We start from the raw sequence: 16939 nt of genomic DNA on the forward strand, positions 1-16939 counted from the left end.
AACAGTAATGTTAATGAATGACCGTCATGTGTTTTGAAGGACTCTGTTGCTGTATATGACAAAACGGAAATGCTGAATTGTTTCAATGAGCACTTTGTATCATCTGGTAGGCTGTTTGATTCAGTGTCCTCTGTCTCTGTACAACCCTGTGTGGATGAACCAGTGAGAGCTGGTCAAACTTTTAGCTTTTTGCCATTCTCAGTGCAGGTGGTACATAAAGCCCTGATCAGAGAAAGCCTGCAGGTCCTGATCTTCTTGATCCCTGCTTTTTAAAACTGGCAGCTAATTCATAGATGAACCATTTACATCTCTGTTCAATCTAACCCTGGAATATAATGACATTCCAAAGATCTGGAAATCAGCATTTGTCCTACCACTCTTTTAAATAATTATAGGTCAATCTCAAAGCTGTCAGCCATGGCAAAAATACTTGAAACCCTTGTTAGTGAAGAGCTAAAAGAGGTTTTATATATTAACTATATTTCCTCAATGTACCAATCGGGCTTCGGGAAGAAGCATAGCACAAATACAGCGGCCATGAAGGTTTTAAATGATATCACTGAAGCCCTTGACAAAAAACAGCACTGTGTTTAACTTTTTATTGATCTCTCTAAGGCTTTTGATACAGTTGATCATGCTATACTAAGGCAGAGATTGTCGAGTGTAGGTCTTTCAGAGCATGCAGTTGCATGGTTTGCTATCTATCTGTCTGATAGAACTCAGTGCACTCCATTTGATGGGCTCGTGTCTGTTAAATTGTCTGTCTATAATGGTGTGCCCCAGGGCTCTGTACTTGGTCCCCTCTTATTCACTATTTATATAAATTATTTAGACAAAAATGTGCAAAATGCGCACCTTCACTTTTATGCCGTTATTTATTGTTGTGCCTTGTCTCTCACAAAAGCTTCCCAAAACATGCAAACTGCTTTTTATACTGTTCAACATACCTTGTGTCAATTGAAGCTTATCCTCAATATTGACAAAACTAAACTAATGGTGTTTTCTAAAGCAAGAAATAGACCTCTGAACCTTTCACCTATAACTACCTGTCAGGGCAATGAGATATAAAAATATATATAAATATCTTGGAATTTTAATTGATGACGGCTTCTCTTTTAAATTGCATATTCAACAACTTACAAAACAATTAAAGCATTTAATTGGGATTTTATTTTTAGGAATAAGGCCTGTTTTTCTTTTGAAGCTAGAAGGAGGCTAGTATCAGCTACATTTATGCCTTTACTAGACTATGGGGATATTTTATATATGAATGCTTCCGCTCAGTGTTTGAGATCAATTGACACCCTTTACCATGGAGCATTGAGATGTATTTTAAACTGCAAAACTTACGCACCACTGCCCTTTATATACAAGGGTTGGCTGGCCTTCTCTAGTCAATTGTAGGCTCAGGCACTGGTATACTTTTATTTACAAAGCCATTTTGGGTTTACTACCATTTTATTTGGGCATTTTTATTGTTCAGAAATGTGGTGGGTACTCTCTTCGTTCCCTGGACTTTATCCTGTTAATTGTACCAAATGTCCAAACTGAATTTGGTAAAAGGGCTTTTATGTATCCCTGTCCGCCATCGGCTTGGAACGCCTTACAAAATACTTTTAAACTGGAAAAACTTATCCCGATTGGTGTTTTTAAATCATTGATGAAGTATTTTGAGGCTGATTGTGTAATGACTTGTTGCTGACTGTCTTGGCCAGGACACTCTTGAAAAATAGATTTCACATCTCAATGAGCCCTTCCTGGTTAAATAAAGGTTAAATAAAATAAAATAAACATTGACTGGCTGCGTCACTGCTTGGTATGGCAATAACACTGCCCTCGATCGTATGGCGCTACAGAGGGTGGTGCGGACAACCTAGTACATCACTGGGGCTTTGCTCCCTTCCATCCAGGACCTCTATATCAGGCATTATGAAAAGAAGGCCCAGAAAATGGTCAAAGACTCCAACCACCCAAGCCATAGACTATTTACTCTGCTGCCGCACGGCAAGAGGTACCGGTGCATCGAGTCTGACACCAACAGGCTCTTGAACAGCTTCTATCCCCAAGCAATACAACTTATAAATATCTAACATAATAGCTACATGGACTATCTGAGTTAACCTTGTATCTTTATTGACCTTTTATTGTTATTTTTGCACTGTCTCTATGCACACTCACAGGGCTCTACACACTCACACACACTGTCACTCTAACCGTCACACAAACACTCACTCCATCATTTTCTCACTCACACATAATATGCACATACATTTAAACTGACTCTAGACTCCCGGACAACCACTAACACATAAGCTGCTGCTACTCTGTTTATCTTATTTCCTGTTTCGTAGTCCCCTTACCCCGATACATATTTACCTCCATCACTCCAGTATCCCTGCACATGTAAATATGGTGTTGGAACTGACTTTATAAATAATTCCTGTATATAGTATGCGTACTTACTTACTTTTTTCATAATTCCTATTTTTATTTCTCATGTGTTTTTTTATAGTAATACATTCATATTGATCATTGCATTGTTGGGTTTTGAGTTAGCAAGAAAGGCATTTCACTGTACTTGTGCATGTAACATTCAAACTTGAACTTGAAAAATGATGTTTTAAGTGAAATATTAGCTTTTGTCTGAAGCACGAACAAGGCATTTCAGCATCAGCAGCTTGACTACTGCTAGAGCACTGTACCTTTATTGATCTACTGTTCTTCAACAGATGTACTCACATTGGATGGGTTGATTAGGATTCAAACCTCTCAAACAGCGTAATACATACTCTTAGAGTAGGTTTACCCCATTAATGTACTCGGTAATGTAAGCTTCTTTTTTTCATGTAAGATGCATATCTGCCATTAGGGAATCTGTGCAATGATCCTAATCTAAACACGTTTACATTACAAAGTACATTAATTGGCTAATCAACCCATCCAATGTGAGTACATCTGTTGTTGAAGAACAGTAGATCAATAAAGGTACAGTACTCTAGTAGTAGTCAAGCTGCTGATGGTGAACAGCCTTGTTAGTGCATAGGTAAAAATAGATTTACAATGTCCCTTCTTTTTCGGCTTCAGACAAAAGCTAACATTTTTGCTATTTTTTTCTGGAAGGTCTGATAGTTCTGCCACCAAACATTAGTAATGTCAGTGGCAGCTTTAGCCTTTTGGAGGCCCCAAGCAAGATTTGTTTCAGGGGACCCACTTACATACAGGAGCAATTAGAGTTGTGTGCCTTGCTCAAAGGCACATCGACAGATTATTCATCTAGTGGGCTCAGGGATTCAAACCAGCGACATTTTGGTTACTGGCCCAATGCTCTTAACCACTAGGCTACCTGCCGGTCAAAAGTATTGCCACCTGGCGGCAAAACATTAATTTAGTTCATTTCCTGCAATTCAAAACATTTTGTCATGGGGCATAGATAAAATGTTGCAGTTTTATAGAAAGAAATGCATGCAATTATACTCATTTTGTCATGGGGCAGAGATTGCTAATTTCGAGCAATTCTACACATTTTGTAATTACTTATGCCATGTTAATATGCTCTGAGTGAGAGTGACTAATAAAATCAGGGCCCTGTGCACGTGCCCTGTGTGCCTGGTTGGTATTCGGTCATGATTACTACTGGCTAGGCTAACAATTGTTAGCTGACATGGCTAATTTAGTGACTCAGTGACAGACATAACAGACATAACAAGAGAAAAAACATATATGCACAAATTTCGAAATTGCACCTGGTGTATTTTACTATTCTTACTCTCAATAGTAATTTGAGACCCCAATGAGTTCCTAAATGTTTTTTATGTTTTGGGTCGGGAGCCCTAAGCGACATGCCTGGAACCGGCTCTGATTACTGTGCATTATAACTATTTGAAATGGCATAAAACAACATAGCTGTCAATGGCAGCTTAAAGTGGTTGTTTTTAAAAAAGGCTACAGCTCTATAACAGTTTAAGCTACAGACACTGGATTAAACCAACTGTAAAAAGGTCTTACATAACTAGTTGATTAACTATTTCAAGTTTTAAATGTGCATTCATTTGCATAAAATGAATACATTTACCACAGTACCCAACTTCCCCCATGAGGGATTTTATGAATACCCTGCTGGGCCGAACAACGCTATTTACCTGTTTACTTGTTTATTTGAATCCCCAGATCGAAATGTACTGCGGGGAAAGGTGGTCCAAAATAGGGGAGGGTTGTCAAACTTATTTTTTTGCTTTGGGGAGGGTTGTGTTTGTTTTTGGGGGGCACAGGGGAGGGTAGTGAGTTTTTTGGGGGCACAGGGGAGGGTAGTGAGTTTTTTTCTCTGGTTTACATTCGCTCTTCTGCTCGTATTTTCCCTTTAAACAACGGCTTGACCTAGTTTTGATATTTCCCTAATAAAGTTTAGAATAGTTTGAAGGTTTGGTATGGTGTCTATTATTAAGCTTTAGCTACTGCAGGCCTATGATATGAAGGCATTGCATCCTGGCACTCCAACTCACTCCATCAGTTGAACTTGAGGTGAAGAAGTTTGTTTCAGGCCTACCAGAAGTTACTCCTATAATCTACCAACATAATGCTTCTCTTCATACAATATATTCGGATCGAAAATGTATGAATTACCCTCCTGTATAGCAGACGCAGTAGCCTTCTGACATAAAGTAATGCATGTCGGTGTCGAAGCATGACACCGGCATATCTCTGCCTCTCTGGGTTAGGCCTAGGCTTCTGTTTTTCTTGGTTTGGGCTAGGCTCCTTAGTTCCAGTGACGGAAAACTTTAATGCTACAGCATACAATGACATTCTAGATGATTCTGCGCTTCCAACTTTGTGGCAACAGTTTGGTGAAGGCCTTTTTCTGTTTCAGCATGACAATGGTGCACAAAGTGAGGTCAATACAGAAAAGGTTTGTCAAGATAGGTATGGAAAAACTTGACTGGCTTGCACAGAGCCCTAACCTCAACCCCATTGAGCACCTTTGGGATGATTTGGAACGCCGACTGCGAGCCAGGTTTAATCGCCCAACATCAGTGCCCGACCTCACCTTTTAAAAGTTTTTTTTTAACTTCACCTTTATTTAACCAGGTAGGACAGTTGAGAACAAGTTCTCATTTACAACAACAACCTGGCCAAGATAAAGCAAAGCAGTGTGACACAGACAACAACACAGTTACACATGGAATAAACAATAAACAAGTCAATGACACAGTAGAAAAAAAGAAAGTCTATATACAGTGTGTGCAAAAGGCATGAGGTAGGCAATAAATAGGCCATAGTAGAGACACTGGTGTGCAAAAGGGCAGAAACGTAAATAAAACAGTATGGGGATGAGGTAGGTAGATTGGGTGGGCTATTGACAGATGGACTATGTACAGCTGCAGCAATCGGTTAGCTGCTCAGATAGCTGATGTTTAAAGTTGGTGAGTGAAATATAAGTCTCCAGCTTCAGTGATTTTTGCAATTCGTTCCAGTCACTGGCTGCAGAGAACTGGAAGGAAAGGCGGCCATAGGAGGTGTTGGCTTTGGGGATGATCCGTGAGATATACCTGCTGGAACGTGTGCTACGGGTGGGTGTTGTTATCGTGAACTGTGAACAGTGAACTGAGATAAGGCGGAGCTTTACCTAGCATAGACTTATAGATGACCTGGAGCCAGTGGGTCTGGCGGCGAATATGTAGCGAGGGCCAGCCGACTAGAGCATACAGGTCGCAGTGGTGGATGGTATAAGTTGATTTGGTAACAAAACGGATGGCACTGTGATAGACTGCATCCAGTTTGCTGAGTAGAGTATTGTAAATGGGATATGTTTTAATAAATGATTAGAATATTACACTCTGAAACCATATGATTGTATGAAATGTATTAGAATCATTAGATTATTTTAATGCTGTGTGTGGTTTTAGTCAGTAGAATTATATATCCGGGAGTGTAGTTCTTAGTCAGAATTAATGTTTTGGTGACAATATGTTTAGTATCTTGATAATAGACTGTCTGAGCAAGATTTGGGGCCGACCTTGGCTGGGGGCACTGAGAACTTCCCAGGGTCTCTCCCTATCTTGAGGGAGGGCAGGAAGAAGTTATTCTCACGGACTCCCCTAATCTCTGTCGGCTGGGTAGCAGGACAGTGTGGGCGTAGGATACCTAATGTTTTGTGTGGAAGTATGTGAGTCGCTATAAAATTAAGGTCTTTGTACTGTGCACGCCAGAACGTTCCGTGAATAAACATTTGACTATTGTAGACTGGGCCTCTGTCTGTTTTTATTTCAATCAGTATCTTACAAATCCTGATTTAGCAGACTGAGTAGTTCAATTGAAACAGTTTATGAACATTGAAAACATAATTCTCGTGACGTATGAAAGCTATTTTGTAGATGACATCGCCGAAGTTGAGGATCGGTAGGATAGTCAGTTTTACGAGGGTAAGTTTGGAGGCGTGAGTGAAGAAGGCTTTGTTAAGAAATAGAAAGCCGACTCTAGATTAGATTTTGGATTGGAGATGTTTAATATGAGTCTGGAAGAAGAGTTTATAGTCTAGCCAGACACCTAGGTATTTATAGCTGTCCACATATTCTAGTCAGAACCGTCCAGGGTGGTAATGCTAGTCGGTCGGGCCGGTGCGGGCCTCGAATGGTTGAAAAGCATGCATTTGGTTTTACTAGCATTTAAGAGCAGTTGGAGGCCATGGAAGGAGTGTTGTATGGCATTGAAGCTCGTTTGGAGGTTAGTTAGCACAGTGTCCAAGGAAGGGCCAGAAGTATACAGAATGGTGTCGTCTGCGTAGAGGTGGATCAGGGAATCACCCGCAGCAAGAGCGACATCATTGATATATACAGAGAAAAGAGTCAGCCCGAGAATTGAACCTTGTGGCACCCCCATAGAGACTTCCAGAGGTCCGAACAACAGGCCCTCGGATTTGACACACTGAACATGAAAATGGACAGTGATCTGTTTATTAACTTGGCTTTCGTTTACTTTAGAGAGGCAGGGCAAGATAGATATAGGTCTGTAGCAGTTTGAGTCTAGAGTGTCACCCCATTTGAAGAGGGGGATGACCGCGGCAGCTTTCCAATCTTTAGGGATCTCGGATGATACGAAAGAAAGGTTGAACAGGCTGATAATAGGGGTTGCAACAATGGTGGCGGATAGTTTTAGAAAGAGAGGGTCCAGATTGTCTAGCCCAGCTGATTTGTATGGGTCCAGGTTTTGCAGCTCTTTCACAACATCTGCTATTTGGATTTGGATGAAGGAGAAGCTGGGGAGGCTCGGGCGAGTAGCTGTGGGGGGGTGGGGCGGAGCTGTTGGCCGGGGTTGGAAATCCTTATTACATTTTCGATTATCATGGATTTGTCGTTGGTGACCGTGTTACCTAGCCTCAGTGCAGTGGGCAGCTGGGAGGAGGTGATCTTGTTCTCCATGGACTTTACAGTGTCCCGTTTTAGAGTTAGAGCTACAGGATGCAAATTTCTGCTTGAAAAAGCTAGCCTTTGCTTTCCTGACTGACTGCGTGTATTGGTTCCTGACTTCCCTGAAAAGTTGCACATCGCTGGGACTATTCGATGATATTGCAGTCCGCCACAGGATGTTTTTGTGCTGGTCAAGGGCAGTCAGGTCTGGAGTGAACCAAGGGCTATATATGTTTTTAGTTCTGCATTTTTTAAAATGGGCATGCTTATCTAAGATGGTGAGGAAATTACTTTTAAAGAACAACCAAGCATCCTCGTCTGACGGGATGAGGTCAATATCCTTCCAGGATACCCGGGCCAGGTTGATTAGAAAGGCATGCTCGCAGAAGTGTTTAAGGGAGTGTTTGACAGTGATGAGGGGTGGTCATTTGACCGTGGACCCATAGCGGATACAGGCAATGAGGCAGTGATCGCTGAGATCCTGATTGAAAACAGCAATGGTGTATTTGGAGGGCAAGTTGGTCAGGATAATGTCTATCAGGGTGCCCATGTTTACGGATTTAGGGTTGTACCTGGTAGGTTCCTTGATGATTTGTGTGCGATTGAGGGCATCTAGCTTAGATTGTAGGACTGCCAGGGTGTTAAGCATATCCCAGTTTAGGTCACCTAACAGAACAAACTCTGAAGCTAGATTGGGGGCGATAAATTCACATATGGTGTCCAGGGCACAGCTGAGAGTGGAGGGGGGGGGGGTCGATAACAAGCGGCAACAGTGAAAGACTTATTTCTGGAGAGATTCATTTCTAAAATTAGATGTTTGGGTAAAATAAACTGTTTGGGTATAGACCTGGAAAGTATGACATAACTTTGCAGGCTCTCTCTGCAGTAGATTGCAACTCCTCCCCCTTTGGCAGTTCTATCTTGACGGAAAATGTTGTGGTTGGGTATGGAAATCTCAGAATTTTCGGTGGCCTTCCTAAGCCAGCATTCAGACACGGCAAGGACAACAGGGTTGGCGGAGTGTGCTAAAGCATTGAGCAAAACAAACTTATGGAGGAGGCTTCTGATGTTAACATGCATGAAACCAAGGCTTTTTCGATCACAGAAGTCAACAAATGAGGGTGCGTGGGGACACGCAGGGCCTGGGTTTACCTCTACATCACCCGAGGAACAGAGGAGGAGTAGGATGAGGGTACGGTTAAAGGCTATCAAAACTGGTCGTCTAGAGCAATGGGGACAAAGAATAAAAGGAGGTAATTTCTGGGCGTGGTAGATTGATTCAGGGCATAATGTGCAGACGGGTACAGCGCGGGTACAGCGGAGGTAAGCCCAGGCACTGAGCGATGGTAAGAGATGTTGTATCTCTGGACATGCTGGTTATAATGGGTGAGGTCACCGCATGTGTGGGAGGTGGGACAAAGGAGGTATCAGAGGCATGAGTGGAACTAGGGACTCCATTGTAAACAATGATAACTAACCGACATTGACATTTGAGAGAGACATAAAGCGAGGCATAAAGCAATCACAGGTGTTGATTGGGAGAACTAGCTAAGACAACAATGGGTAAGACAACAGATAATCAGCTAAAATGACAACAACAGGTAAAATGGCAATGAATGGGCAGAGAGGGTAGGTTAACTACACACAGAGCCTGAGTTCGCGGCTGGGGCCGACAGATAAACAAAAATAAACAGAATGGAGTACCATGATAAATGGACAGTCCAGCAGGCATCAGCTATGTAGCCAAGTAATCATAGGGTCCAGGGGGCAGCAATAGATGGAACAGGAAAGCTGCGAAGTAGTCGCTACTACTCTAGCACGCGGGCGACACAGCGTTTAAAGTTAGCAGCCCGGGGCTAGTAGAAGCGTCTGCTCCGACATCTGACGGAGGCCGGTTGAAGGCAGAGCGGATGGAGTATTCGTCGGCAGACCAGTCGTGGTGGTGCGGTGGGGTGCCATGTCGACAAATGGTCCAAGCCAGATAACGAAAGAGGTATTGTAGTTGTAGTAATTTCGTTTGCTAGCCGGGAGATGCGCCTGGCTCACGGCTAACTGGTGCTAGCTTTGGGGCAGGGACGTTAGCCACTATAGACACTCGGTAGCAGCGGTAATCTGGTGCCAATGTCCAGAGCTTACGCAAGGATCCGGTGGAGTAGTGGATTCTAGCCGTGTTTGGGTGGAGTCCGGGTGAACAACTGAGTAGACCGGGAGGTGGGCCTGGCCTGGCTCAGGGATAGCTTCGGTACTGGGTCACTCGGTGGCAGCTAGCTAGCTGGAGTAATGGTCCAGGGTTTACGGCAGGAATCCAGCTTTGTAGTGGAGAAACAGTCCGATACTGGTAGGCTGGCGAGTATTATCCAAGCTAAAAAAAGGACTGGTACCTGTGCAGAAGGTAAAGGCCACTAGCAGTGGCTAACAATTACTAAATAGCTTGTAGCTAATTAGCTGGTTAGCTTCTGATGGCTAGGTGATTCTGGCTATAAGGTCTAAAAATTTAAAATAATAGCGGTTCCGTATCACATTGGGTGAGGTAGGTTACTGGAAGGTATAATTAAATTAAAATGGGAAAGAGATTGAAAATAAAATATATATTGAAATATATACAAAAAAGGACGGAAAATACAAAAGTACACGAGAGGACGAACAAAACACTTCTGCACTGCTACGCCATCTTGGAACAATCACTAATGATCTTGTGGCTGAATGGAAGCAAGTCCCTGCAGCAATGTTCCAACATCTAGTGGAAAGCCTTTCCAGAAGTGTGGAGGCTGATATGGGGCAGCAGGGTAGCCTAGTGGTTAGACTGTTGGACTAGTAACCGCAAGGTTGCAAGTTCAAACCCCCGAGCTGACAAGGTACAAAGCTGTCGTTCTGCCCCTGAACAGGCAGATAACCCACTCTTCCTAGGCTGTCATTGAAAATAAGAATTTCTTCTTACTGACTTGCCTAGTTAAATAAAATGTAAAAAAAAATAAAGTAAATAAATAGCAGCAAAGTGGGGACCATATTAATGTCCATGATTTTGGAATGAGTTGTCCACATACTTTTGCACACCTGGACTTCATTACTCCCTTGATCACTTTATTTAGCACTCTTTTGGGTCAAAACATTTACACAGATCAGACAAGGGCAGAGTAGGATTAGCTCAGTTTCAAAGGAGTTCATTAAAATAATAGTGCAAAAGGTCTCCCACACCGTCTTCCGGGCTCCGGGTCGTACTGTATCCCCCAAGAGACCCTCTCCGGGATACCGTCTTCTGGGCTCCGGGTCGTACTGTATCCCCCAAGAGACCCTCTTCGGGATACCGTCTTCTGGGATACGGGTCGTGCTGTATCCCCCAGGAGACCCTCTCCGGGATACCGTCTTCTGGGCTCCGGTTCTTGCTGTATCCTGTGGGGTCAAAACTGAACAACCGTCACCAACTATACCGGAGTCCTTTCCTCCCCCAATCTCTTCCCTGTGTGCTGCCCTTCTGGCAGGTTTATGGGACTTGTACAGCTGGTGATCAATCGGCCCATGATTACTCACCAATGCCCAATCAGCCCCAATTAGTCCTGGCCGGAGAGCCCGTCGAGACCTGGCGCATCCAGCAGATGGAGCCATCGCCTCGTGATGTATACTCCGTCTGTCACCAGGCCTCAACGAGTCTCCCCCTGGTGGCTGACCTGCTGTACGCCACAAAGTGTAGACTTTACCGTGAAATGCTTACTTACAAACCCTTATCCAACAGTGCAGTTCAAGAAGAAGAAAATATTTACCAAGTAGACTCAAATAAAAAGTAATAATAAAAAGTAACACAATAAGAATAACAATAACGAGGCTATATACAGGGGTCACCGGTACCGAGTCAGTGTGCAGGGGTACAGGCGAGTTGACGTAATCTGCACATGTAGGTGGGGGCGAAGTGACTATGCATAGGTAACAAACAAACAGCGAGTAGCAGCAGTGTACAAGAGGGTGGTCAATGTAAATTGTCCGGTGGCGATTTTTATGAATTGTTCAGCAGTCTAATGAGAAAACAGTCTATGACTTGGGTGGCTGGAGTCTCCGACAATTTTATGGGCTTTCCTCTGACACCGCCTATTATATAGGTCCTGGATGGCAGGAAGCTTGACCCTAGTGATGTACTGGGCCGTTGCACTACCCTCTGTAGCGCCTTACGGTCAGATGCTGAGCAGTTGCCATACCAGGCGGTGATGAAACCAGTCAGGATATTCTCGATGCAGCTGTAGAACCTTTTGAGGATCTGGGGGCACATGCCAAATCTTTTCAGTCTCCTGAAGGGAAAAAGGTTTTGTCGTGCCCTCTTCACGACTGTCTTAGTATGTTTGGACCATGATAGTTTGTTGGTGATGTGGACACCAAGGAACTTGAAACTCTCGACCCGCTCCACTGTAGCTCTGTTGATGTTAATGAGGGCCTGATCGGCACGCCTTTTCCTGTAGTCCATGATCAGCTCCTTTGTCTTGCTCACATTGAGGTAGAGGTTGTTGTCCTGGCACCACACTGCCAGTTCTCTGACCTCCTCCCTATAGGCCGTCTCATCGTTGTCAGTGATCAGGCCTACCACTGTTGTGTCTTCAGCAAACTAAATGATAGTGTTGGAGTCGTGTTTTGCCACCCAGTCGTGGGTGAACGGGGAATACAGGAGGGGACTAAGTACACACCCTCAAGGGGCCCCAGTTTTAAGGATCGGCGTGGCAGATGTGTTGTTGTCTACTCTTACCACCTGGGGGCGGCCCGTCAGGAAGTCCAGGATACAGTTGCAGAGGGAGGTGTTTAGTCCCAGGGTCCTTAGCTTAGTGATGAGCTTTGTGGGCACTATGGTGTTGAACGCTGAGCTGTAATCAATGAATAGCATTCTCACATAGGTGTCCAGGTGGGAAAGGGCCGTGTGGAGTGCGATTGAAATTGCGTCATCTGTGGATCTGTTGGGGCGGTATGTGAATTGGAGTGGGTGTAGGGTGTCCGGGAGGATGCTGTTGATGTGAGCCATGACCAGCCTTTCAAAGCACTTCATGGCTACCGACGTAAGTGCCACGGGGCGGTAATCAGGTCGATTAGAAAAGCACATGCTTTGAGTACGTCCTGGTAATCCGTCTGGCCCAGCGGCTTTGTGAATGTTGACCTGTTTAGATTTAGGTATGTCATTGTAGGGACAAAAATTGAAAAAAAGGGTCCAATGAGTCTCAGCGTCACTCTGGAATTGCCCGATACTGTTTGAGTTCCCTTATAGTTTTATTTTAGAAATGCACTGTTAAAGTTGCTGCAATATGATTACAATAAAATGGAATGGAAAGGTTTATATCTCCAACATTCCTAATTGGCCCTCTTCAGGCTTAGTTTAGCTCCAAATGCAATACACTGTAGGATAATGCACATGGGATAAATATTGGACTGTAGAGAGAACCGTACTACCTGTCTCTGCTAAAGTGCAGTGGGAAATACTCAGTAGGGTCTCTACTAACCAAATAGGATTTGTTTTCGAGGGGGACTGTTACACGGCCTGCTGATGGTTTTTCACACTGCCCCTTCCATAGCCCTCAGTGTAATTCAATACAATGCACTGTAATAGACTGTATAAATAAGGCACAGTACAGGTAAAGTGATTGTGTATCCATAATACCAGGGTCCGGTCTACTCATTGGAGTGCCTAGAATACAAATCAGATAAGTTTGAACAAAAAGCTATGTCAATTATCTTATCAATTAAACCAATCTCCATTTGTTATTTTAAACAAAATCCTCATTGGTTAGTGAAGATAGTTTCCTCTGAGTTGGCTTAGGAATGTCTTTATGCTGAGAGGAATCCCATTCCTTGCATTTGACATATAGATTCTACAGACCCTACTGAATACTCCCCACACATCTTTTACATTGGCACAAAAAATAGTTTTCCTGTACAGTGCTATATTTGCACCATATAGTGTCCAGGAAACCCATGTTTAGAAGGAGACTGAAAAGGCCAGCAGCACCCCGTATTATTCAGAGCCCCATGAAATGACACCATATATACAGTCTACAGACCCTACTGAGTACTCCCCACCCCACTTTTACTTACCCTAATAATATTTTTCTTCTCTACAATCTAAGCTAGAAGCCCTCAATTTCACACAAATTATCAAGGAACCTACCAGGTACAATCCTAAATCCGTAACCATGGGCACCCTCTTAGATATCATACTGAACAACTTGCCCTCTAAATACACCTCTGCTGTCTTCAACCAGGATCTCAGTGATCATTGCCTGGGTGCGTAATGGGTCCGCGGTCAAACTACCACCCCTCATCACTGTCAAACGCTCCCTAAAACACTTCAGCGAGCAGGCCTTTCTAATCGACCTGGTCCGGGTATCCTGGAAGGATATTGACCTCATCCCAACAGTAGAGGATGCCTGGTTGCTCTTTAAAATTGCTTTCTTCTCCATCTTAAATAAACATGGCCCGTTCAAAAAATGTAGAACTAAGAGCAGATATAGCCCTTGGTTCACCCCAGACTTGACTGCCCTTGACCAGCACAAAAACATCCTGTGGCGTTCTGCAATAGCATCGAAAAGCCCCCGCGATATGCAACTTTTCAGGGAAGTCAGGAACCAATACACCCAGTCAGTTAGGAAAGCTAAGGCTAGCTTTTTCAAACAGACATTTGCATTCTGTAGTACTAATTCTGTAGTACTAATTTTGGGACACTGTAAAGATAATAAGAGCACCTCCTCCCAGCTGCCCACTGCACTGAGGATAGGAAACATTGTCACCACCGATAAAACTAAAATAATCAATAATTTCAACAAGCATTTTTCTACGACTGGCCATGCTTTCCACCTGGCTACCCCTACCCCGGCCAACATCTCAGCACCCCCTGCAGCAACTTGCCCAAGCCATTCCCCCACCCCCCACTTCTCCTTCACCCAAATCCAGACAGCTGATGTCCTGAAAGAGTTGCAAAATCTGGGTCCCTACAAATCAGCTGGGCTAGACAATCTGGACCCTCTCTTTCTAAAAATGATCCGCCGAAATTGTTGCAACCCCTATTACTAGCCTTTTCAACCTCTCTTTCTTATCGTCAAAGATCCCCAAAGATTGAAAAGCTGCCACGGTCATCCCCCTCTTCAAAGGTGGAGACACTCCAGACCCAAACTGTTATAGACCTATATCCACCCTGCCCTGCCTTTCTAAAATCTTCAATTTCTGAGCTGGTCATGGGTGCACTTCAGCCACGCTCAAGGTCCTAAACGGTATCATAACCACCATCGATAAAAGACAGTACTGTGCAGCCGTCTTCATCGACCTGGCCAAGGCATTCGACTCTGTCAATCACCGTATTCTTATCGGCAGACTCAATAGCCTTGGCTTCTCAAATGACTGCCTCGCCTGGTTCACCAACTACTTCTCAAATAGAGTTCAGTGTATCAAAGCGGAGGGCCTGTTGTCTGGACCTCTGCCAGTCTCTATGGGGGTGCTACAGGATTCAATTCTCGGGCCGACACTTTTCTCTGTATATATCAATGATGTCGCTCTTGCTGCGGGTGATTCTCTGATCCACCTCTATGCAGACAACACCATTCTGTATACATTCGGCCCTTCTTTGAACACTGTGCTAACTAACCTCCAAACGAGCTTCAAGGCCATACAACACTTCTTCCGAGGCCTCCTGCTTTTAAATGCAAGTAAAGCTAAGTGCATGCTCTTCAACCGATTGCTGCCCGTACCCTCCTGCCTGACTAGCATCACTACTCTGGACGGTTCTGACTTAGAATATGTGGACAACTACAAATACCTAGGTGTCTGGTTAGACTGTAAACTCTCCTTCCAGACTCACATGAAGCATCTCCAATCCAAAATTAAATCTAGAATCGGCTCCCTATTTCGCAACAAAGCATCCTTCACTCATGCAGCCAAACTTACCCTCGTAAAGCTGACTATCCTACTGATCCTTTACTTCGGCGATGTCATTTACAAAATAGCCTCCAACACTCTACTCAGCAAATTGGATGTAGTCTATCATAGTGCCACCCGTTTTGTCACCAAAGCCCCATATACTACCCACCACTGCGACCTGTATGCTCTCGTTGGCTGGCCCTCACTACATATTCGTCGCCAGACCCACTGGCTCCAGGTCATCTATAAGTCTATGCTTGGTAAAACCCTGCCTTATCTCAGCTCACTGGTCACCATATCAACACCTACCAGTTGCACGCGCTCCAGCGGGTATTTTTCACTGGTCACCCCCAAAGCCAACACTTCCTTTGGCCGCCTTTCCTTACAGTTCTCTGCTACCAATAACTGGAACAAATTGCAAAAATCACTGAAGCTGGAGTCTTATATCTCCCTCTCTAAGTTTAAGCATCAGCTGTCAGAGCAGCTGTACCTGTACACAGCCATTCTGTAAATAGCCCACCCAACTACCTCATCCCCATGTTGTTACTTATCCTCTTGCTCTTTTGCACCCCAGTATCTCTATTCTCTACTTGTACATCATCATCTACACATCTATCACCCCAGTATTAATGCTAAATTGTAATTATTTCGCCTCCATGGCCTGTTTATTGCCTTACCTCCCTACTCTTTCACATTTGCCCACACTGTACATAGATGTTTCTATTGTGTTATTGACTGTTCATTTGTTTATGTGTCACTCTGTGTTGTTGTTTTGTCACACTGCTTTGCTTTATCTTGGCCAGGTGTAAATAAATAAAATAAAATATAAACCAATATGTGTTGCATATCCAGTGATGTGCATTGGGGCATTTATTATACCCACGTTTAATGCACATGTCACTTAAATATGAAGACATATGAATCATTGTTCTATTTTAGGCAATTATTTTTCATACATCGTGAATAAATACAGGTTAATGACAATTTGTCTAGTATTACGTGGGGGACTTTTATTTTGAACATTTCCGAAATACTATTTTAGTGTTGCTGATTGTGAAATCTTAAATAACGTCATTGCAGCTTTGCATAATGTTGATACGTAAAAAAATATATAACTACATGGGGGGAAATCTAAACTAAAGAGAATTACTTTATATTTTTTATTTATTTTTTATTTCACCTTTATTTAACCAGGTAGGCTAGTTGAGAACAAGTTCTCATTTGCAACTGCGACCTGGCCAAGATAAGGCATAGCAGTGTGAACAGACAACACAGAGTTACACATGGAGTAAACAATTAACAAGTCAATAACACAGTAGAAAAAAGGGGAGTCTATATATACATTGTGTGCAAAAGGCATGAGAAGGTAGGCAAATAATTACAATTATGCAGATTAACACTGGAGTGATAAATGATCAGATGGTTATGTACAGGTAGAGATATTGGTGTGCAAAAGAGCAGAAAAATAAATAAATAAAAACAGTATGGGGATGAGGTAGGTGAAAATGGGTGGGCTATTTACCAATAGACTATGTACAGCTGCAGCGATCGGTTAGCTGCTCAGATAGCAGATGTTTGAAGTTGGTTTGAAGTTGGTGAGGGAGATAAAAGTCTCCACATAATATTATAAGGTGGAGCACATTGAGAAATGTTTGGAGCTAAGT

Source organism: Oncorhynchus clarkii, chromosome 2 (genome assembly GCF_045791955.1).
Source record: "Oncorhynchus clarkii lewisi isolate Uvic-CL-2024 chromosome 2, UVic_Ocla_1.0, whole genome shotgun sequence".
Classification (NCBI taxonomy): Eukaryota; Metazoa; Chordata; class Actinopteri; order Salmoniformes; family Salmonidae; genus Oncorhynchus; species Oncorhynchus clarkii.